The sequence below is a fragment of the Peromyscus maniculatus genome, chromosome 15 (genome assembly GCF_049852395.1).
Source record: "Peromyscus maniculatus bairdii isolate BWxNUB_F1_BW_parent chromosome 15, HU_Pman_BW_mat_3.1, whole genome shotgun sequence".
NCBI lineage: Eukaryota > Metazoa > Chordata > Mammalia > Rodentia > Cricetidae > Peromyscus > Peromyscus maniculatus.
Window position 1 is genome coordinate 47,604,464 of NC_134866.1, and position 22,340 is coordinate 47,626,803.

A 22,340-nucleotide genomic window follows, 5' to 3' on the forward strand; every position below is an offset into this window, starting at 1 on the left:
CACATGCAAGCTGTGGCACACAACATCTGGCCTCCAATGTGCGCATGTGAAGTGCGGCACACAGTATAAGTCCCTAACACTGTGGACAGCACCAAATGCTCTGCAGAGTTAGTTCCCTTTTGTTTTGGTTTCCCTGTGGCCCTGTGCCCAGGCTCATTATAGATTCACTCTCACAGGATACAATACTCTTTAATATGTTTTCCATGCTTATCAAAATGAACACTGTTAGCAAACACCAGAAATTGGCTTGTTTTTTTTTTTTTTACCACAGTGACTTTTATATACATTGTGTGTATGCACATTTACGTATTTATTTTGCATATGTATGCATATATGTGAAGACACATACATGCTTACTATGGCACACATGTAGAGCTCTGAGGACAACTTGTGAGAGTCTGTTCTTACCGTCTACCTTGTTTGTCGGCGGGGTCTCTTTCTTTTCTGCCACTATGCTGTGTGCATGCCTGTGAGCTTCTAGCCAATTCTGCTGTTTCTGCCTACTGTCATGCCATAGGAGTGTTGAGATTACAAATGAGTGCCACCACATTCAGCTTTTTACATGGGGTCATGGGGACAAACTCAGGTGGTCAGGCTTGTACAGCAAGTGCTTTTCCTCACTGAGCCATCTCCCTGGCCTCCAGAAGACTCGCTGGGTGGAGAGAAGCTCCATTCACCTATTTCCACAGGACCCCTGGAAGGATCATTCTGAATGATCTGTGGTGGTTCTACAGTATCTTCCTGGCAGCTTGTTTTTTTATTGGTCTGGGGTACACAGTTGAGATTATTTTAGGGGCATAAATGAGATTAAAAAGCAAAGAACTAGAAAAATAGTTAAGGAAAGTTGCCAATGAAGCATGGTGGGGCTAGGAAGTTATTCAGGCTGGGAAATGATGAAAGTAGCAGACAGAGTCAGGTGTGGTAGCTCATGCTTGCAACCCTAGCACTTGGGAGGCAGAGGCAGGAGGGTCATCACAAAATTGAGGCTTGCCTAGTTTGCATAGCAAATTCTAAGTGAGCTATATAGCAAGATGTTGTCTCAGAAAAAACAAAACTCTGACAGAAACAAAAAAGTGGAGACAGCCAGAGCCAAGGAGTCCACTGTTCTTCTGATGTTTATTCCAGACTGCGGCTGCCATGCTATGGTCTAGACTCCTATACGTACTACATGACGTGAACACAGGAACAGAGGTGCTATGTTCTTAGAGTTAGAATTCTTCAGTATTGTGCATCTCGATACTCCAAGAAGAGCTTTATATTTCAAGGGATGCTAGTGTTCCAAGGAAACAGATTTTTGGAAACAGTGAACTATAGGGCAGTCGTCTGATATATTGGGTAAAAGGTCACAGGGAATTAGAATTTGTGCTTGGGCACCCCATAATAGGAATGGCCACACGGCTTTGCTATTGTCTGGAGTAGAATAGACAGTTATCTATGTCCTTCTCTCTAACTATGAGACTCCACGGAGGTTGCCCTTGATGGGGTGGGACAGAATTTCAGCTGGGGTTTGCTGAACGTTTTTTCTGCCTCTTTTTTTCCCTTTCAGTTTGTAGGCAGGATGAATTCCATTGGCTGATTTTATAATGTTAAGCCAACTCTATTTCTGTAAAAAATCTCACTTGTTTATGGTGCACTGCTTTGTGAAAGAATATTGTTATATTCGAGGTGGCAAGTCTTTGTTTGCAATTTTCACATCTTTGTTCACGCAAAACATTGGCCTGTAAGCTATCTTTTATTATAACGACTCTGTCTGGCTTGTGGTGTCATTCATAGTTAGCTTTGGAGGATGAGTTAGGAGGTCCTTCCTATACTATTTTTCATGCCACTATACAATCTAACATCACAAGGTCTGTTTGGGTTTTATCCTTTCCATATTTATAACTCCCTGACTCTGGCAATGAAAACCCCACCTCCCGCTACCTTTCTTTACCGGTGAATGCTTCTGTTTGTGACCAGCATTCCCCCTGCCGACCCTTCCTTATACAAATGTCCCCTTCCTCCTTGGGCTGTGCTGCAGCTACTAACTGCCTCCTCTCGCCACCCAGGCTGGCAGACACCCTAGGCCAGACCACTCCACGGCCTGGACATGCTCTTCACCTTCCTGTTCCAACCATTTGTGAAACGATGCCTGCCAGCCAAGCCTGTTTTGTTCAATGTAAGCTCCACATTTGTCTACACATCATGGGCACATAATAAATATCTAATCAATGAGTATTTTTTAAAACCTACATTTTAAACTAGATATGTGCTATCGTGGCACTGATGAAGACGTTTTCAGAACTGTTTGAGTTTGCATTCTCGGCTGTTAACTTGCTGACCAGCCACAGGCAAATTAACTCTTTTAAACTTTTGCGTTAAGTGGGATGCTGATAAAAAGTTGTAGTAGGCAAATGATAGCACAGGCTTGCTACTGTGTACCCTATGCCGTTCTAAAGACTTGGCGTCTATTAAATCATGTGACCTGGAAAACAGTCTTTCCAAGTTCATTCTATGATTATCTTTATCTTCCAGAAGAGAAAGCTGGTATTGAGGTAGGTGTGTTTATCTGTTTTGTTTCATAGATGGAGGCACAAAGTACAAAGACTCCAAGGTCATACTGCTGGATCCCAACACTGCATCCCTGGAAAGAGTGATGCCACCGGCACCTATGGGATGTCATAGCACAGTGCTTGTTTCACAGTGGACTCCGGCAAGTAATCACCATGTTTACACACAACGTGAAAAATGATCATAGTTCTGGCATTCCTGCCAGGTTATGGCACTGCACCATCAGACTGAGGAGGGTGATTCACTCTTAGCCTGAGTATGAATAGGTGGCAATATTACTTACTACCTGAAGTTTAAAGTCCTTTCTGTTGGTTGTAGATGGGCGAAGGGGGCATTTTATATAGAAAGAAGACAGAAATAGATGATGACATATTTCAAATTAAAATGGAAAGATAGGAAAAGATACTTTCAATTGATAAAGAAAGAGGGAGGGACTAATGAAACCCAGAAGATAAAAGAATAAATAATGGGCACCAGAAGGAGCTGGAGAAAGTATCTCAGTGAGTTGTGAGAAAAAACAAAACAACAACAACAACAACAAAAAAAAAAAAAAACAGAAATTTGAAATTTGAGAGACATAGTTCCAGGGCAGGATTTAAAAGCAGGTGAAAGTCCACAGATGCATTGATGTGATGAGCGTATACAGCTGGTGCATGATAAGTGCTCAACATACGCTTGTTGACAGTCTGGCAATCCTTTGAAAATGTAATTTGCATTTCCAGTTAGGAGTGCAAGCATAAGATAAAAGGAAACGGACAGAGGGTAATGTCTGAACATTATGGAGGCTGGAAAGAATGTAGATGCCAAGGTAGGACCTGAGTGAGCAGAAGCCTAAATGGGCAGTGAGGAAAGCGGAAGGAAAACTCAATTTGCATTCCAAAATCCCCCAAGACTCCGGCAAGTGAGGGTGAAGATGAGGTTAAGGTCTCCCTGACAGTGTGTTAATGAAGCAATTATTCTTTTAGCCCTTTTCCTGCTTCGCGTGCAGCAACAGCTCTGACCCTCTCCGCATCCAGAGGGCTCCCTGTCACACGCTCCTGGCAGAAAAGTAGAAATCTGCTCTAGGGAGGGAAAGGAGTATCCCAACCTCCCGAGCTCCCTCAAGGGGTAGCCTACAGTCTTAACAGCGGGAATCCCCATGTGATGGGGCACGGATGGCTTCGGATGGCTTCTGTCAATGAAGTGTATCCTCAAAGCTCCAAATCGGCCTTCTGATGGACAACACTAGGGCCAAGCTAATAGCCAGGCAGAAGCCAAAACACAAGGAGACTCTCTGGTAGGACTGATTCCCAAAGACCTTGAAGAAAACAGAGTCCTTTCAGGGAGATGTCAACCACCATTGTATTCAAAGAATACTAGAGTTCTTCTTCTTCTTTTGTTGTTGTTATTGTTGTTTTTAAACGATGCTATCAAAAAACAAAACAAAACAAAAAAAACAGATAAACACTTAGAGAACACAGAAAATTGATTAGTTTTTAGAAACTAAAATTATGCCAGCCATCAAACCTGAAACTGATTTAGAAGGTAGAATTTAGGAAATAGCTCAGAAGATTGATTTTGTTTTTAAGGCAGGGTGTAGCATGAATCTTAAAAGTTCTTATTAATAAAATCAAACCCGAGGCCAGTTATTGGGGTCAATGCTGGTAGATCAGAGAGACAGAACAAGCCACAGCTATCTCACCTTGCCAATTCCTCAGCTGGTCCTGTTTCCTCAGACTGGAAGCTTCTGTGTCCTCATCCAGAATGAACCTCAGCTGAACTGTGCTGCTCGAAAGCCTGAAGCTTAACCAGCCACATGCTTAACCAGCCAAATGCCTAACCAGCCAAATGCTTCTAGTTTCTCGTCCTCACGCCTTATATATCTTTTTGCTTTCTACCACCACTCCCTGGGATTAAAGGCTGGCTTTCTGGGATTAAAGGCGTGTGTCACCATGCTTGGCTATTTCCAATGTGGCCTTGAACTCACAGAGATCCAGAGGGATTTCTATCTCTGGAATGCTAGGATTAAAGGTGTGAGTGCCACCATTTTCTAGCCTTTGTATCTAGTGGCTATCTGTTCTCTGACCCCAGATAAATTTATTAGAGTACACAATGTTTTTGGAGAACACAATACCACCACAGCAGGGAAAGTGGGAAGAGAAAAGAGAAGAGAATTAGAAGACTGGTGTAGAAGACCTGATAGCTGAGTCGTGAGAGTTCCCTACAAAGGAAAAAGAAAGGGGATGGAGGAGAAGTAATCTGAGAAAGTCACGAGATAAAGGCTCATTATTGTAAACAGCTAATTCGGGCTGTTTGCATGGTTGCATGTATACAAATACAAAGACCTGAGATCAAGCCCCAGAACACACACACACACACACACACACACACACACACACACACACACACACTGCCATGATGGCTCTTTGTAATCCCAGGGCTAGGGAGGCAAAGACAGCTGGATTCCCTGGAGCTTGCTGACCAGTCAGCCTAGCAAATTCAAGAGTTCCAAGCACTGAAAGACCCCGTGTCAAAATAAGAGAAAAGAAAAGAGGCATAAAGTGTGAGTATGAGGTTGTCCTCTGACCTCCACGTACCTACACACATGTGCACATGCGTACCTACGCACACTCGTGGTGCACATCCACATGAAAAAAGAACAGCCAAGTCCAGCCCAATGACAAGTGTGTGTCACAAATGCTGTTTAATATAAACCCATGAACCTCAGTTTCAATAAAAACTATGTAGGAAGGAAATAAAGTCATCGTGTGTTACTCAGCACAGGAAGACAGCACTTAAGTAATGTAAGTGTGGAATAATGAGCTAAGCGCTTGTCACAGAGCCAAACGTGGAGACTCAGAGTATGCATCTGTAGAAGAGCAGGAAGCACATGACGACTAAATCCTTATTTTCTTTATTGGGAAGTCAGCAGATAATGTCTGAAACGGAAAAGTTGAGAAATTACAATATTAATTAGAACTAGGAAGAAAACCAGAGTCTACAACCAGAGTTCAAAATGGCTGCCTGTGGGTGTGGTTGGTGGAGTTGGGAGGGAGAGAGGAAAGCAATGTTTGTAACAAGGTTGTTAAAGCTGTTGGACTCTTTACATTTACATTTTCAATTTTAATTGGTTATTGTGTGTGCTTGTAGGATGTGGGAGTGGGCACATGTGTGAAGGTCACAGGACAACTTCCCACCTGGGATCCAGAGCTGGGCCTTGGGTTATTTGGCTTTCAAGACCAGTGCCATCTCACCAGCCCGATTTGATCCTTTAAACCATTATAGACTCTGTACATTTAGTAAAAGTAAAAGCTAGTTAGTTTAAATGTGTTATCGGAAAGTAAAAATAAAAGAATCATACAGTAGAACACAGAGGAAAGCTCATAAATAACAATATTTTGCCTAAAATTTATCCTATCACTTATCTCCTGATTCAGCCAGTTGGTTTTTGTCCAGTTTTCTTGTGTCCCACCCAACCCCTATATTTTTAACCTTAGAGTCTCACTACACAGCCCTAGCTGACCTGGAAGTCACCATGTAGAACTTGAACTTACAGCGATCTGTTTGCTTGGCTTGCCGAAGGATTAAGGCATAGTTGTGTGTCTCTATGCTTAGTTTTTTTTTTTTTTTTTGTTTTTTTGGTTTTTTTTGTTTTTTTGTTTTTTTGGCCTTTTTTTTTTTTTTTAGTTAAAAAAAAAAGTGGAAACAGTATGTATTGTTCACTTGCATGGGCTTTATTAGATCAATGTCTATAGTGCATAATCCTTAAGTTCTAAAAGAAGTTAAGCTTTCATAGGGAAATTATGAACTAAAAACACAGGTTTTGTTTTGATTCCAAAGAAAAGTTCAATAATAATTGCAAACATATTTAGGTAAACTTCAGACTAGAAGAAGTATTGATCAAATGATGTAACATTGTTAAATACCATGATAAAGGTGGTTATTTTTGTAAAATATTACACACACACACACACACACACATACACACACACACACACATACACACACACACACACACATACACACACACACACACACACACACACACACACACACACACACGGACCATTCTGCATTTCTGGTTGAGAATATCCATTTGTTCAGGCATGCGTGATGAGTGGTTACTGAGGCTGAACTTTTCACACAGTTTCTGTTAGCCATAAACAGTGTGCCTTATCTTCTAGTTAATATGTATTGAGCTTGGCACTCACTCAGATATCACTTCCCAGATCCCATATGAGAGTATGGGCACCAGTCGGAGCTGTCTTCTTTGCCACTGACCTCTCAAGGAATCTGCAAGTATAGCTGTAGAAGTCCTGGCCACGGTGAATCATGAGTTTGCGCACAGCATTTAAAGTGTGTCCTTGTGTTTTGCTAACTCTGAAATGAGAGTAACTGTGCTGGCTTACCTGTTGTGGAATTTCCAAAAAAGACGTCACAATGCCTGTCAACCACCGACAATAAATAAGTAAAATATTGGTGGTTACACATGACAGGACACAAAGAAAAAGTGAAGTTGAGTTTTAGGCCAAGGTAGGGACTGAATTGTTTCAACTTTTCAGAGAGTCTGAATGAGCAGATATCATGTAGCAAAAGAAAGTGGATACATTGTATAAGTAAATACATACTCAAATCTTATTTACTTGATGCTGTCGCCTAACTCTTTGTCAAGAACAAAATATGTATTTTTTTTTGTACTGTCAAAGGGCTAACTCGAGAGTTTAATTATGATTATTGAGCTATCTTCATTCAGCTCCTAGCAAAGTAAGTGAATACAGGACATTTTTTGCCCATGCCGTAAGCAACAACTTGACAGGCCCCATAAAGTTTCTGGTTGTATGTTTTGAGTAACCACATTCTGAGTTACAGGGATTACAGATCTCATGGCCGTTAAAAGTTACAAGGCCCCCACCCGATTAGCTGTTGCAGTCATATCTAGCTTATTCATTTCTGCCTCCACATCGGGTAACGAAGGAAAAAATGATGTCACTGCCGAGCCCTGCTCAGAAACTTCTCTGCCTAGGCCTCAGGTTTGGGAAGCCTGCATCTCCTGCTAGCTCCCACCTCTGCCACCGGAATGAACTCATACAACTTTTCTTCTTTCCTGACACGCTGACAGGGGAAATGATATTCTGTTGTAAATATGACAGTGTATTTATAATAAATAATACACTGCACTGTTTCAGAAAAAAATCATTCCGAGGTGTGCTATTTCTGAAAAATCTCTGCATTTGTAGTAGGAGCTTTGGGATATACAGTGGCAATATGGAACCAACTCTGTGACCCCAGTTCCTAATAATCTCACCAAGCTATGTCCTATGGACCTTGACCTCTTGACAGCATTCAGCACAACTGATTACTTTGTTTTGTTTTGTTGTTGTTGTTGTTTTGTTTTAAAGCACTGGCCCACTATTGTGGTTTGAACTTGAAATGTCCCTCACAGGTTCATGTTTGGAAGGCTTGGTCTTCAGCTTGTGGTGCTAGTTGGATGGCTATGGAGTTTTCAGGGGGTGAGGCCTGGTTGTCAGGATTAGATCACTAGGGGTGGGGCTTTGGAGTTTATACCCATCCCTGGTTCTGGGCTCCCAGAGCTCTGCTTCCTGATGTGATGGGACCTCATGCTGGTGCTCCAATTATAGCAGCCCAAACTTCTGCCACTACGCTCTCCCCACCACGATGGACTGAAACCCTCTGAATCCATGAGTCAGAATAAATCTTTCCTCCAGTAAGTTGCTTCTGTGAGGCATTTTGTCACTGTGTGAGAAAAAATCGCTGACAAATTTCCCCCCCAAAGTAGAGCCCACAATAAACATTTAGCATGGAGGGGGTGTTATTTGGACAAAGATGCCAAGGAACTTTGGTGAGCATCCCGAGGGGTAAAGGTGAATGCAAAGTTATGGTTTGGAGGTGTCCACCATTACAGATGACTCCTGAAGAGGCTAATGTGCCTCAGAATTGTCTGTGAGGGGATCAGAAGGAAGTGAGTATCTAATAGGTCTTATCTCTCACTCCTCTGGGACAGACTTACAAATGTCATCTGCTTAGCCCTGGCTTATGCATAAATGCTGGTGGATTGCTGAAGATTCCTACCTCAAGGTTAGAGAGGCAAAGGGCAAGACATGGAAAGGACCTGATTTCTGCTAGGGGAAATCAGGTACATGGTCTTGCAGCAGTGAATGGAGTTTAGATTGAACCAACATGAAAGGAAACACTCCACTTCCCCCATAAAGCTCTGGAGTAACTGACTAAGATTAGCTCTCACCTGCTAAAATTCTCCTTCATTGTCATTGTCAAACTTTTCTCCCACATGACTAAACACTGTCTCTGCCCATTGATCACTTTTTTCTCTCTGCCAAATTGCTGGGTGTCAGCTACCTAGAAGTTTCTTTCCCTGCAGCTTTACATGGCAGGTTCTAAATTTTTCACTAAAATATATCTACCCAAAGATGCCTTCTCTAAGCACACAAACAAACCTACTTACAAATTCTCTTTCTGTTATGCATCTGTATTACTTATCTGCATGGCATTTATCACTGGCTGACATTTTTCTTGCTTACTGATTCTGTTGGACTCTGGGAGAAGGAAGATCCTATCTGTCTGAGTAGGGACACTGTTAGCTCCTACTGGGTACTATCAATAGTCCACTAAGTGAATTAAAAGTGAGAATTAATTAAAAAAAATAAAGTAAACAAGAGTTTAAAGAGCTTTCTTATTGAGAAGAGATGTAAAAAGGAAATAGAAATTAAAATTTTGAGGCATGTCCAATACTTCACAGTTTTAAAATATAATAAGATGGAGAAGCAAATCTGGATTTCACCACTTACTATCCATGTGTTTTTGAACAAACCACCAAGCTATAGTTTGTTTGTTGGGTTAATTGGTTTATCTTTATGATGCTGGGGAGCAAACCCAAGGCTCCCACACATTTGCACATGCTAACCATCATGCTAGCTACAGCCCCTGTACCTAGTTTTTTAAACTTTCTGATGAATATAATGCTCATCAGGCTATTGTGGGGATGGCATGAGATAATGCAGAGGAAGTGCTGAGGACAGTGTCTGGCTGTCATGGTAAATGTTAAGTACATCCTAATCACTGCTGTCATCATCATCATCGTCATCGTCATCACCATCATCACCACTATCACCACCATCACCATCATCTCCATGCTCAATCTGATTTCTCCATTTACTGAAGTAGCACACTGAAACTTTCCAACAAGTGCTTGTTTTATTTTATTTTCATACTGTATCTCCCTCATCTCAATTTACAATTCAAGCTCATCTCAATCTGAGTCTTAAACCTTCACTTTGCTTCATCTCGTCATCCTTCACCTTGCAGTCTAGGGACATGTGCTCAGGCAAATGCCCTTATCGTAGTCGTCACAGCCCCAGCATGTTAGTTACTTCTCTATTGATGTGATAAGACACCATGACCAAGGCCACTTAAAGAAAAGTTTATGTGGGCTTATATTACAGAAGGTCAGAGTCCATGATGGTGGAGAAAAGCCACAGTGGCAGGGGCAGAAGCCAGGGCTCATATCTTGAATGGCAAGCAAGAAACAGAGTGGGCTCAGAACGGCATGAGTCTTTGAACTCTCAAAGCCCACCTCCAGTGACATAATTCCTTCAACAAGGCCACACCTCTAAGTCTTCCCAAACAGTGCCACCAACTAGGAACCAAGTATGTAAATGTCACAGCCTACAGAGACATTTTCATTCAAACCACCATACCCAGGTCATGAAATGGACCCAGGAGCCCCACCATCTACTCCTACAGTCTTACCACAGACCCAGGATTGACCACTCATTGACTTCTTCATTCTTGTATGGTATTATTGTCCATGTTGCAGTGTTTTTTGTTTGTTTGTTTGGTTGGTTGGTTGGTTTGGTTTGGTTTGGTTTTCCAAGACAGGGTTTTTCTGTGTAGCTTTGGAGCCTTTCCTGGATCTTGCTCTGTAGCCCAGGCTGGCCTCAAACTCACAGAGATCTGCCTGGTTCTGCCTCCTGAGTGCTGGGAATAAAGGTATGTACCACCACCACCCGGCACAGTCTTTTACTTTATAGTTCAGTCCTTACACTCTATAGTTTGGTCTGGACCAATTCTTTGTAAGTCTTTTGATTACCTCCACTATTAATCAGCTGAAGAACCTGAACCACTTTGAGTGTTTCCAATGCTCTAGTTTTGTCCGTGGCTAGTCCATCAAGATCCTCTGTCTGCTGGAGTCCTTGAAAACTGGACCCAGACACTTGACCAAACCCAGGTTAGGTCCTTTCTGTAACATGGCAGGTGGTTGCGGTGTTTCTCTTTTGAAATGTCACCACTGTCTGCATGCATTAATTTACAGGGCTGAAAAATGGTGAAATGCAGAAATGCTTCTGCCATTTCATTTTCACTTATAAATCAGAATGATTTTCAAGAGATGCTCCTTTTCATCTATAATTTGTTGAGTCAGTAATACAGGTTATGCAGGAAATGCAAGAAGGACAAGATAAATGCTTGGGTTTTCCTTAACTTAAAAGTTTTTCCAATGATGTAACACGATTCTTAAAAGGTCTTATTAATAAAAAAAAATAAAAAAAAAAAAACACTTCAGTGCCAGCTATTTGGGTAAATTCTGAAAGATCAGAGAGAGAGAGAACAAGCCACAGATAACCTCACCTTAGCGACCCTCAGCTTCCAAAGAGATCTACTTCCTGTACACCCACGCCTATATGCCTTTCTGTTCTGCTATCTCATTTGCTTTCTCTGTCCAGCTACATCAATTCCTCTTCCTGCCTAGGTCTATCACTTCCTGTCTGTCTGTACAGACCTCCAGACCTTTATGGTTAACTAGTGTTGGAATTTAAGACATGTGCCACCATGCCTGGCTCTGTTCCCAGTGTGGCCCTGAACTCACAGAGATCCAGACAGATGCCTGCCTCCTGAATGACGGGATTAGAGGCGTGTGCTACCATTGCCTGACCTCTATGTTTAATATAGTGGCTGGCTTTTTCCTCTGATCCTCAGATAAACTTTATTGGGGGGGACAGATAAAATATCACCACACAAAGATGAATTAGTTCCTTGACATCCTAAAGTATACAGGTTTTTTTTTTTTTAAAAAAGTATTATAAATAGATGACTATATAAAACTTGATAGGTCTCAACCCATTGAAATACTGATCCTCATTGAAATTCAAAATGTTCTATTTTCAGAATCTTGATGGGTTGGTTCCTGGGTCCATTAGACACAATGCTAGGGACTAATACAACAACACATTTTTGTTTTTTGAATAGTTCTTGCCCCAAACCTAGACTCAAATATTCTTTCTTCCTAGAAACTCTGATTTATTTCATAGTAAATAATGTTTCAAGACTATGCTTTTGGGAACTGGTCATTGTTTCTGGGCCTTTAAGGAAGCAGAAAATATAAGAGTATTAAAAATAAATTATGTAATATATAATAAAGTAAAATATATGCTTGAAGGTAAAATACCTCTTGAGTTTAAACTGGCATGTTTGATTCAATTTACTGACTATAGGAATTTTATTTAGCTTCCTTTATAGACACATCTCTTTTCTTCTACACCATGAGTCTTGGTTATCACAGATTCAAGAGATGAGAGAATAGGAATATCCTGCAATAGTTCACTTATTTTATCTTAGGTGTGCATATCATAGTCTCAGAGCAACAACTCTAATATTACCACCAAAAATTATTACTAGAAGCAGTTAAAAGCATTTTTGTATATTCTCTATTTGTACTTCTCCATTTATAAAAAGATTTACTCATTTTTATGTGTATCAGTGTTTCCCTGCATGCATGTATGTACACAGTGTGTGTGCAGTACCTGAGGATGCCTGAAGAGGGCTTTGGATGCCCTGGAACTGAAGTTATGAATGATTCTGATTGCTATGTGAGTGTTGGGAACTGATCCCATGTCCTCTACAAGAGTAGCAGTACTCTTAATGACAGCCATCTTGCCAGCCCCCATTCCTCCACTTTTAACCTATACTGTTACATAGCGTATAATTAATACTTTTCCATCTTCAGTATTAGTTCCACATGTAATTATATGTTTGATGTGCATAACCAATCCATCTGTAGCTGTTTCTTGTTAAGCTAATTTTTAAAACATTATTACATTTCTTTTTTGTGTGTATAGGTACGTGCATGCAACAGTGTACATGTGGAGGTCAGAAGACAATCTGCAGTTGTCTGTCCTCTCGCACTTTGTGGGTCCTAGTTATTGAACTCAATTTGGCAGGTTTGGCAACAAAATTCCTTGACTCACCACACCATCTCATTGGCCCTGGGTTATTTTTGTTGTCTTACTCTGTTGTCTTATTTAGTAGATTCCTAAAGAAATACTCATAGGAATAACATTCGAAGAGTTCTCACATAATGCTAATAGTTTACACACACTTTTTGTAATTGAAGATATGTTTTGCTAGATGCAAATCTTGAATATGTTCCTTGTGTAACATCTTAAATATGTGTTACTTATGTAAATCTGAAATATGCCACCCCATTTCCCTTTGCCATAGAACACTGCTGTCAAAAAATGTCTGATTGTGATCTAATTTTCTGTCCCTTTTGGGCTAGATCCCAGAGAATTTTTTTTTCTTTTACTTAGACTGTGAAAAAGCTGGGTGTGGTGGTTCCTACCTGTAATCTCAGTACTGGGGAATCTGAGGCAGAAGGATTGTGAACTGTAACTTGGGTTATATTGAAAGTCACGGTCTCAAAAGTGAAAGTAAACAATAAAAAAAAAAGAGTTTAAGGCTTCCAACATTTTACTTTAGGAAATTCCCTTAAATTCTAATTTTTCAAGCATTGGTTTTATTAGCCACTCTATTTTTCTTCAAGGACTTCTATTGTCCAGATTTTGGATCATTTTTATTTTTTTCATATATTTTGATTTTCTCCTCCCTCAACTCCTTCCAGATTCTCCACACCTCCCTACCCATCCATCACACACTCTCTCTAAAACAAAAGAAGAAGAAAAGAAAAGAAAACCCCTAAAACAAACAAACAAAAAACCAATAAGACAAACAGAAAACCAATAAGGCAAACAACAACCACAAAAACAAAACACGAAGTTCATTTGTGATGGCCCTGGGGCCTCGCATGAGTTATGGTTGATGGACCCTGGGACACTCCATTGAAGAAAACTGATTTTCCCTTTCTCAGTTGGTAACAATTGTACAAATAGCTTCTGGGTTCAAGGTGGGCTTTGTGCTCACTCCCCCTTCTCTGCACTGGGATTTTGTCTAGTCTGAGCCTGTCCAGCTCTTGTGTGTGCTATCCCAGTCTCTGGGAGCTCAGTCACATCATTCCTGCTGTGACTACAAGACACTGTTTCCTTGGAGTCATCCATTGCCTTGGGCTCCCTCAGTCTTTCCGCCTCCTCTTCCCATGGATCCATGAACATTGAGATGGGGAGGGGTTTGATGGAGATGAAAAGACCAAGCAGATGCCATAACAGGCTGTTCCATCTTCTCTCAGAGATCAGGCCTCAATTTCAGTGTCCTGAGACTTGAGCAAGCAGTCTCTGGGAGGGCCATGAACAAAAGACATAGTCCTTGCAGTAGCTCCCTTTCTGCACGTACTCTGACTGCTCAAGGTTCAGCCAGATGTTTACTGTCTGGGACCCCTCACCAACTTAGAGCTACGTGCATGGGCCAATATGAACGTGTGAGGTCAGCCAGCCTCCATGGCAGCTCAAGGACCGAGCCTGGGACTTGTCCAGGCCTGCCCAAAAATGATAACTGTAACCCCCAACCAGTAAATTCAAAGGTTACACACCCTCACCCAATCATGACACAAAGGCTTGTACCACCCTGCTTGAGGTTTTTCCCTTTAAAAACCCCTCACCCTGAGAGCTCAGGGCCATTCTCCTCCACCCACTGTGTCAAGTGTTGGACACAGACCAAGCTCGGGCTTGCTCTTTATCAATAAACCCCTGTGTGTTTTGCATCAGGTATCGGCTCTGTGGTGGTCTTGCTTGGGGGGGTCTCGCGATGCGGGCACAACAGAGACACCCCGTTAGGACTGAGCGCTCCAAAGTCTCTCACCCTCTGCACATTGCTCACCTTCTCTACTTGTCTGTAGTGTTTATCACTTAAAACATTTCCCCCCACACAACATTTTTATTGATTCTCTAGGAGTTTCACATCATGCACCCTGGTCACAATCCCTTCACAGTCCTTCCATGTTCAACCCCCTTATAACCTCCCCCTGCAAAAGAAGTAAAAAAAAAAAAATTAAAAATTAAAGAAGAGAAAGTCCACTTTGTGTTATCTGTATACTTGCTGGAGCATGGTCAAACTCTCTGTGGCCTGACCCTTTAATAGAACGGAGTCCTTCCCCTCCCACACCTTCGCCAGAAGCCATCAATTGCGGAGACCTAGTCCTCAGCATCTCCATCACGCTTTTTAAGAGTTCTCTTTGGTGGCCTCCTGTCTGGGCTGTTCCTTTTGCGGGGGTAGGGGGTGTCACAGAAGCCTTCCACATCTCTCGCTCTCAACTCTGTGTCTGCGGTCATTGATATCGCAGCAAAAGTAGCCTCCTCGCTCTTCACAGTCAGCAGGAGCACACATTGTGGGCCTCCACATGGTGTCTGTCTACAGCACAGACCACAAACACGGTCCCCTGCTTCAGAGTAGGACCACGGACCCATACAAGGCCCTCCTAGGCTGCTTGGGCCACGGACATTAACATGGCCTCAGGTGGCAGCCTGGGCCACCCACATCAATATGGCCTCCCTGTGACATCCACTTGGCCTTTGGTGGTAACAGTCCCTGGCTGTAGTAGGGCCATGGACCCGGACAACCCCCCCCCCCCCCAGGTGGCAGCAAAGGCCCCGCACCGTGGAAGCTCAGGCCACTCCCTACAGTGTGGCTCCCAGGGGCAGCACGGCCCTATAGGCATTGATGTGGCTTCAAGCTGCAGCACAGTCCGTGGACTTCTGCACGGCCCTCAGTGGTACCATGTGCCACAGACATCATCCCAGCCCTGAGCAGGGCACAGCTGAGTGGGGCAAGGGTGGTCGCACACCAGGCAAACCAAGCTTACCCTGCTCAGGGCGCTCCCACGGGATGGGGGGCGGGGGCACTTAAAACGTTTTAAAAGTTTTTAGGCCGGGCGGTGGTGGCGGCGCACGCCTTTAATCCCAGCACTCGGGAGGCAGAGCCAGGCGGATCTCTGTGAGTTTGAGGCCAGCCTGGACTACAGAGTGAGTTCCAGGAAAGGCCCAAAGCTACACAGAGAAACCCTGTCGGGGGGTGGGGGGGGTTACATTTTTGTGTTTCTTTTTTTAACTTTTTTTTTTTTTTTTTTTAAATCAAATGCTGGTCTGGAGAGATGGCTGGGTGGTGAAGAGCACTGGCTGCTCTTCCAGAGGTCCCGAGTTCAATTCCCAGCACCCACGTGGCCACTCACAACTGTTTGTTCACAACTGTCTGTTCCAAGGGATCGGACACTCTCACACAGACACACATGCAGGCAAACACCAATGCTCATAATAAAAGCAAATCATTTAAAAAAGAAGGAAAGAAATATAGAAATCAAGTGCTTGCTTGCTTGTTTTGATATAAATCTCATGCTTGTTTTGCACTATGTAGAGCGAGCTCACCTGGAACCGGTGAATCTCCTGCCTCAGCTTCAAAAACACTAAGCCACCACTACTCTCAGCTTCCTCTTTCTTTCCTTTTCTTTCTTTCTTTCTTTCTTTCTTTCTTTCTTTCTTTCTTTCTTTCTTTCTTTTTTTTTTTTGTTTTTGAGACAGGGTTTCTTTACATAGTTTTGGTGCCTGTCCTGGAGCTCACTTGGTAGCCCAGGCTGGCCTCGAACTCACAGAGATCTGCCTGCCTCTGCCTCCTGAGTGCTGGGATTAAAGGCATGCTCCACCTCCACCCAGCTTCCTCTTTCTTTTAATTAAAATAATAATAATAATAGCCTGTTCTTTTCACTTTCTGCTTCTGCTGGTTTATTCTTATGCTCCTTTTCATTTACCCTTCATTTCTAAAATGATTTTCCCTTTTATTTCGTATTCTTTCCTGAGTTCCATTATCTCATTTTTCTGGTTTTTACTTACAATGTTCTTTTATGTCACCATGCCTTGGTGTCTTCTAGATCATTCTGATGTCGTCAGCTGTGGCTCGGGCATCTGTGGGGATGTCATTCTGCTCCTTGCCCAGCTGTTGACATGGTTAGCACGGAGTCTGACTTCGGGCTTTTCCCATCGCTTACTTGGATGTGAAATCCATTTCCTCCACTGTGAGAAGGCCCAGTTCAGACTTCCCCTTGTCGCTTTTGGTCCCTGAAGTGCTAACAACACAACGTGATGGCATGCATTCTTAACTTCCTGCTTTTGTCTCCCTCTCTGGTTTCATCTGGACCCTCTCTTCCCCAGATCTCTGTTGTCCACGTCTTTCTCGCGTTTCATTCGGCCATCTTGCTTCAGTGTCAGGCGCTGGACTTTGGGGAGCCCTGTGTGGACCAAGTTCACAGACTCTGACCTCTCTGGCTGACTCTGTACACCACTCGTCATCCACTATGGCAGCAGATAAAATCCTGTGGGTTTCAGCTGATACCTTCTGTTCCACACCCTGCTTACAGCTAGTGTCCCTGGGCAATTCTGAGATCTGTCACCTGCTGTCTTGTCTGGGGGATGCCTATGGCTTCCCTCAGCCTCACCCTGCTCACGGGTACAAAGACTAGATATGTCCCTGGTAGTTGCTCCCTGCAGCAGGCTTTCTTGAACAGCCAGCCACCAAATCAAGACACAAGACTTATTATTAGTTATGAATGCTCGGCCTTATTTTAAGTTTGTCCCACTGGCTCATTTAACTTAATTTAACCTGTTTCTCTCCATCTACATTTTTGCCTTGGGGCTTTTCACCTTTCTTTCATCCTGTGTGTTCCATTTTCCTGCTTCCTCCAGGTCTGCCTGGCTAGCTGGCCCCATGTTCTCCCTCTTTTCCTCTTCATTCTCTCTTGAGCTTAGATTCCTCCTCCTACTTATTCTCTCTGCCCGCCAGCCTCGCCTATCCCTCTACTGCCTAGCTCTTGGCTATTCAGCTTTTATTTGTTTATTTGTTTGTTTGTTTTACGAGACAGGGTTTCTCTGCCTGGAACTCGATCTGTAGACCAGGCCGGCCTTGAACTCACAGAGATCCGCCTGCCTCTGCCTCTCAAATACTGGGATTAAAGGCGTGCGCCGCCGCCGCCGCCGCCGCCGCCGCCGCCGCCGCCGCCGCCGCCGCCGCCGCCGCCACCACCACCACCACCACCACCACCACCACTACTACCACCCGGCAGTTCAGTTTTTTATTAGACCAATCAGGTGCCTTAGGCAGGCAAGATGAAACAAATGCAACACATTTTTACAGAGTTAAAGTAATATCCCACAACAGCCCACACCATTTGTTTGCTGGAGCTCATAGACATCCCCTATTACCATCCTTGGCTCTAGGGTTGGGCTCCTGGTTTCTCTGTTTCCTGGAAGGGATTTTGATCAACACTGCCATCCTGCTGTGGCATTCTCAACTAGTCATTTTAGGCAAATCAGCCAAATCTTTCTTTGCATTAATTACCTGATATTTTGATTGAAATGAAAAACTATATAGGTCAACACGATCATATTTTACTTTTATGATGGTAAAAACCAAAGGTTTTCCTGTTTTCTGCCAGTTCACATCTGCAACATTTTTCTTGGGGTTCTATTAAAAATGGAGCCACAGAGTAAAGTCTATTGCCTTTATTGCCTGTAACTCAACACTTTTCAGGTAATTAGATCACATAAATGTGCATGCCAGAGAGCTGACTGAGATCTTGTAAATCATTGTGCTAAATTTATATGGTTCAACCCAGTGCATTACTATTGTAGCAAGTTCAGTTTGTGACTTTATGCTTAGGTGTTAATGAATAGACACCTTTACCCATTGGCTAAAGAAAAATAACTCCTCACATTTATGATTAAATAGACTAGAGAGTCTGAGAAATGTTACTTAAACCTTTGTAAGGCAGTCTCTTCAACTTCTACATGGTAGAATTAATGATGCTCTATCTCTTACACTAAAACAATACTCACCCAGAACAAGTGTCAAAACGAATTTCAGATCCTCTCACTAGGCAAGAGTAGCCTTACAAAACTAAATCATATATCTAATCTTTTTATAATTAAAAGAGAACATTTAGAATTTATTTTTATGTGAAAGTACTATATGAGATACTATCTTATTCTGCATCGAAGTATAAAATGTCTTCTTAAAAACTACATTATTGCTGTGGGATGGTCTGTTTGTCACATTGCTCTGATTGGCCAATAAATAAAACACTGATTGGCCAGTGGCTAGGCAGGAAGTATAGGCAGGACTAACAGGAGAAAAGAAAGAACAGGAAGGCGGAAGGAGACACTGCCAGCTGCCGCCATGATAAGCAGCATGTGAAGATGCCGGTAAGCCATGAGCCATGTGGCAAGGTATAGATTTATGGAAATGGACTAATTTAAGCTATAAGAACAGTTAGCAAGAAGCCTGCCATGGCCATACAGTTTGTAAGCAATATAAGTCTCTGTGTTTACTTGGTTGGGTCTGAGCAGCTGTGGGACTGGCGGGTGACAAAGATTTGTGCTGACTGTGGGCAAGGTAGGAAAACTCTAGCTACACATTATCATTAATATAAATAGGATAGACATATAGATACATGATATAACACACTTGGAAAATGTTAATGAAAGAATCAAGATAAGAGGTATCGAAATTTTTCTGTATGATTTCTTTAACTTTACTGAATCCTTTAACATGCTTGCAATTGGATGTCAGAATAAACACTATTGTAAACTTTAAATATCCATGAAAGAAAAATGGAAATCTAGAAGTTTCTTGTTTAAAATCAAACAGACTTTGTAAGACCTGGAAGAATTACATCTTCAAAGTTTCTTCATGTGTATCTATGTACATTTTAATCACTCTCAGAAAACGAGAGTTCCTCAAAAAACAGGTTGTATCTGTTCGTTCTTTACGGATGTTCCCCATCCAAAATAACTCCAGGAAGGAGGTCTCCTTGATATAGTCTTAAAATAAAAACCCAGTTTAAAAGACTCTGGCTGACTGAGCCGGGTGCCAGAAGACCCCGGAGTAGTCAGCACCTCTTTCTGACACGTGTTTGCCCTCCACACAACTTGGGGAGAGAAGGTTTTGGTTTCTGCATAGGCTCCAAGAAGATTTTGGAAGAGATGACATCATCCTGACTACCTGGCCCTAGAAATGGGCATGGACCCTCAGGGGTAGAGTAAAGGCCAGTAACTAGAGCTCCAGGGCTACTGTGTGGCTTAGGCGACTAGGTACCTGGGAAGGGAAGGAAGAGGCTGTGCTTCCAGTTCGGCAAAGATGTCTGGTGAGTGGTGGCTGCTTGGGGGGGCATCCTAGATCAGCTCCTTTGGAAGGGACATAATTGTTTTCAGAGGGAGAGCTTTTTGCAGACATCGTAATGAGGTTCAGTTAATGAGATTCATGAGTGATGGCCAGGATATCCAGGTGGGGAAGGAGCATACAGTGAAATACCATGCTGCTACACATCTGGTATTCTCTGAAGAAGTTCACTGTTTGAGAAGAGGTTCCATCAAAGCCCCATGAGGTAGAAGTCCCTGGTGGAGTGATTGTTCTTGGAAAAGAGCAGAAAGTGGATGGGATGGGGAGGGGAAGAAACCCCTCCGGAGCCTGAGGTCTCAGCGGATCACAGAATAGGTCCCACCTTGAGGCAAATAGACAGATCTCCCATTCTCCATTGGTCATTGGCTGAGTTTCGCCCCTAACTGTAAGAGGCCCCTCATAGCAACTCCTTGGAGAGAAGGGAAGTTGTGCCTTAGTGGTGTTTGCGTGCGTTACAAAAGGTCAGGGCATCAAAAGCATGCTCCAGCGATCTGTGCTCTTTGGGAGATGGTTTTGGAGTTACTGTAATGAGCAAACCCATAAACACCACCCTCATCTTATAACCATGGGCTTGTGAAATCCAACATAGCAACCAAAAATTACTTAGCCTTAATCATGTAGACTAATCAAAATGTTCCTAAAGTAAGGCCAAAAATGGGTTAAATATTTTCCTTTTGGGGACTGCATCTGATGTGTCTATAATATTTATAAACTATACTCGTGATTAGAAATATGGTTTATTGTTGTTTTGTTTTCACAGACATTTTCAACATTGAAGAAGCAGCAAAGAGGACCTGAGTTGGAGTTGGAGCACAGGGAATTCAGCCCTGTCTCTACCACGTCTGTGTCTTCACCTAAGTCTTTGAACATGTCTGGGCCCTGGATAAGGGACAGATTGATATTCATCCCAACCTTATTAACATTTAGTGTGTTACATTTATGATGTAACTGGGAACCAAGGAGAGTACTCTAACAAGCACATTGCCTCATTAGAAAGCATCTTTGAGAAAAGTCATCTAGGACCTCTGTGCCTGGAGGAGGGAGGGACAAAGCGTCAAAGTTTAAGGGTAGACGCAGTTGCTCAGGCTTAAGGAGTATGGCTGCCATCTTTTACCAAACAAGGTAAGGGGTCCTTGAAGGTCTCCATCAAAGCACCTTGCAATTACATGTTTATCAACTGCATTTTGCATTGTATCTGCCCGGCCCATTCATCATCACATACCCAGAGCTGGACATAGGGTCCAACAACTCTTTGCTAGATAAATGGAGGCTTCAAATTAAATAGAGGAATGTAGTTAGACTTGGCAGATACTGGTTAAAAAGTGGCAAGTCTTGGATTTGATGGAAAGAAACATAAACCTTTGAGTACAAGACAATGTAGTTGGAAGAGTCTGTTTTCTATGCTGCAAAACAAATTACTGCCACCTACTAAAAACAACACACTGTTTCTGTGGGTCAGAAATCTAGGTACCGCTGAGCCAAGGCCCCTATTCATGATTTTGTGGCTAGCAAGGAAAATGACAGCTGAAGCTTCTGGTCTTCTAGGTGCATGGAGATTGTTGGCCAAAATCAGCAACTGAATTGATAGATGGGGGCCTCAGCCCCAGAAACTGTCTTCTGCAAAAGCAGGGTGTGTGTTTTCCAAGACAGACAGGAGTGTTCCCCTCTTGCTTTCGCCTCTTCTTTTAGATATGGTCTGTGCCCAGTGTCGAAAGGGTCCTCGGAGTAGGTCAGGCCCGGGTGCAAGTTGTCTCTCTTTTGATTAGATCACAGGCAGCTGATTCGGGGTTTTCTATCCGCTAAATCCCTTCCCCTTGACATCCTTCTGTTGGTTAGCAGCGAATCTCAGGCTCCGCTCACTGTTGAGAAGTGAAGATTTCCCAGAGGCTCGGCCACCGGGGAACCGCCCGGGTCTGCACGCCAGTCAGTCGGCTCAGGTGTTGTCAGGTGTGAGCATCAGTGGAAGATGAGAAGTCAAATCTGACTTACGGGTTTGACAGTTGATGATGTGGGAGAGGGTACCTCGCTTAGACGGGGAAACAAAGGACAAAGACGGCGCTTAGGGGAAAAGAGGTTTATTATTAATACTTTTTTGTTTTCATTTCTGGGGATCAAACTGGGTTTTCATTCGCTAAGCAGGAACTCTACCAATAAACCACATGTCCTAGCTCTTTGGGTTTTCGTTTTGTTTTGAAATGGGACCTTTTGGCTAGTCCAAGCTCACCAAGAATTCATGTTCCCCCTTCTTCCTCCTCCTGAGTTCTGGGATGACAAGTGCCTGCCACTATGCCAGGGAAGGTGTTTACTGTTCAGGCACAGGGGGGCGGAAACCTAGAGAAGTTGAGAACGATCAGCACAGGGAGGAGAAAATGAATGGTGACTGGCCGTGGCCT

At 43.0% G+C, this 22,340-nt stretch overlaps 1 long non-coding RNA gene across 2 annotated transcripts in view; it reads left to right on the forward strand.

Moving 5' to 3' along the window:
- LOC143268681 (uncharacterized) overlaps positions 1 to 22,114 on the forward strand; it is a 42,889-nt gene extending 20,775 nt beyond the window's left edge. For both annotated transcript variants that reach the window (XR_013044759.1, XR_013044760.1), the window contains exons 2-3: positions 2,562 to 2,689; positions 20,708 to 22,114. This is a non-coding gene — a long non-coding RNA (uncharacterized LOC143268681). The remainder of the gene's footprint in view (positions 1 to 2,561; positions 2,690 to 20,707) is intronic.
- Positions 22,115 to 22,340: the final 226 nt, after the last annotated feature.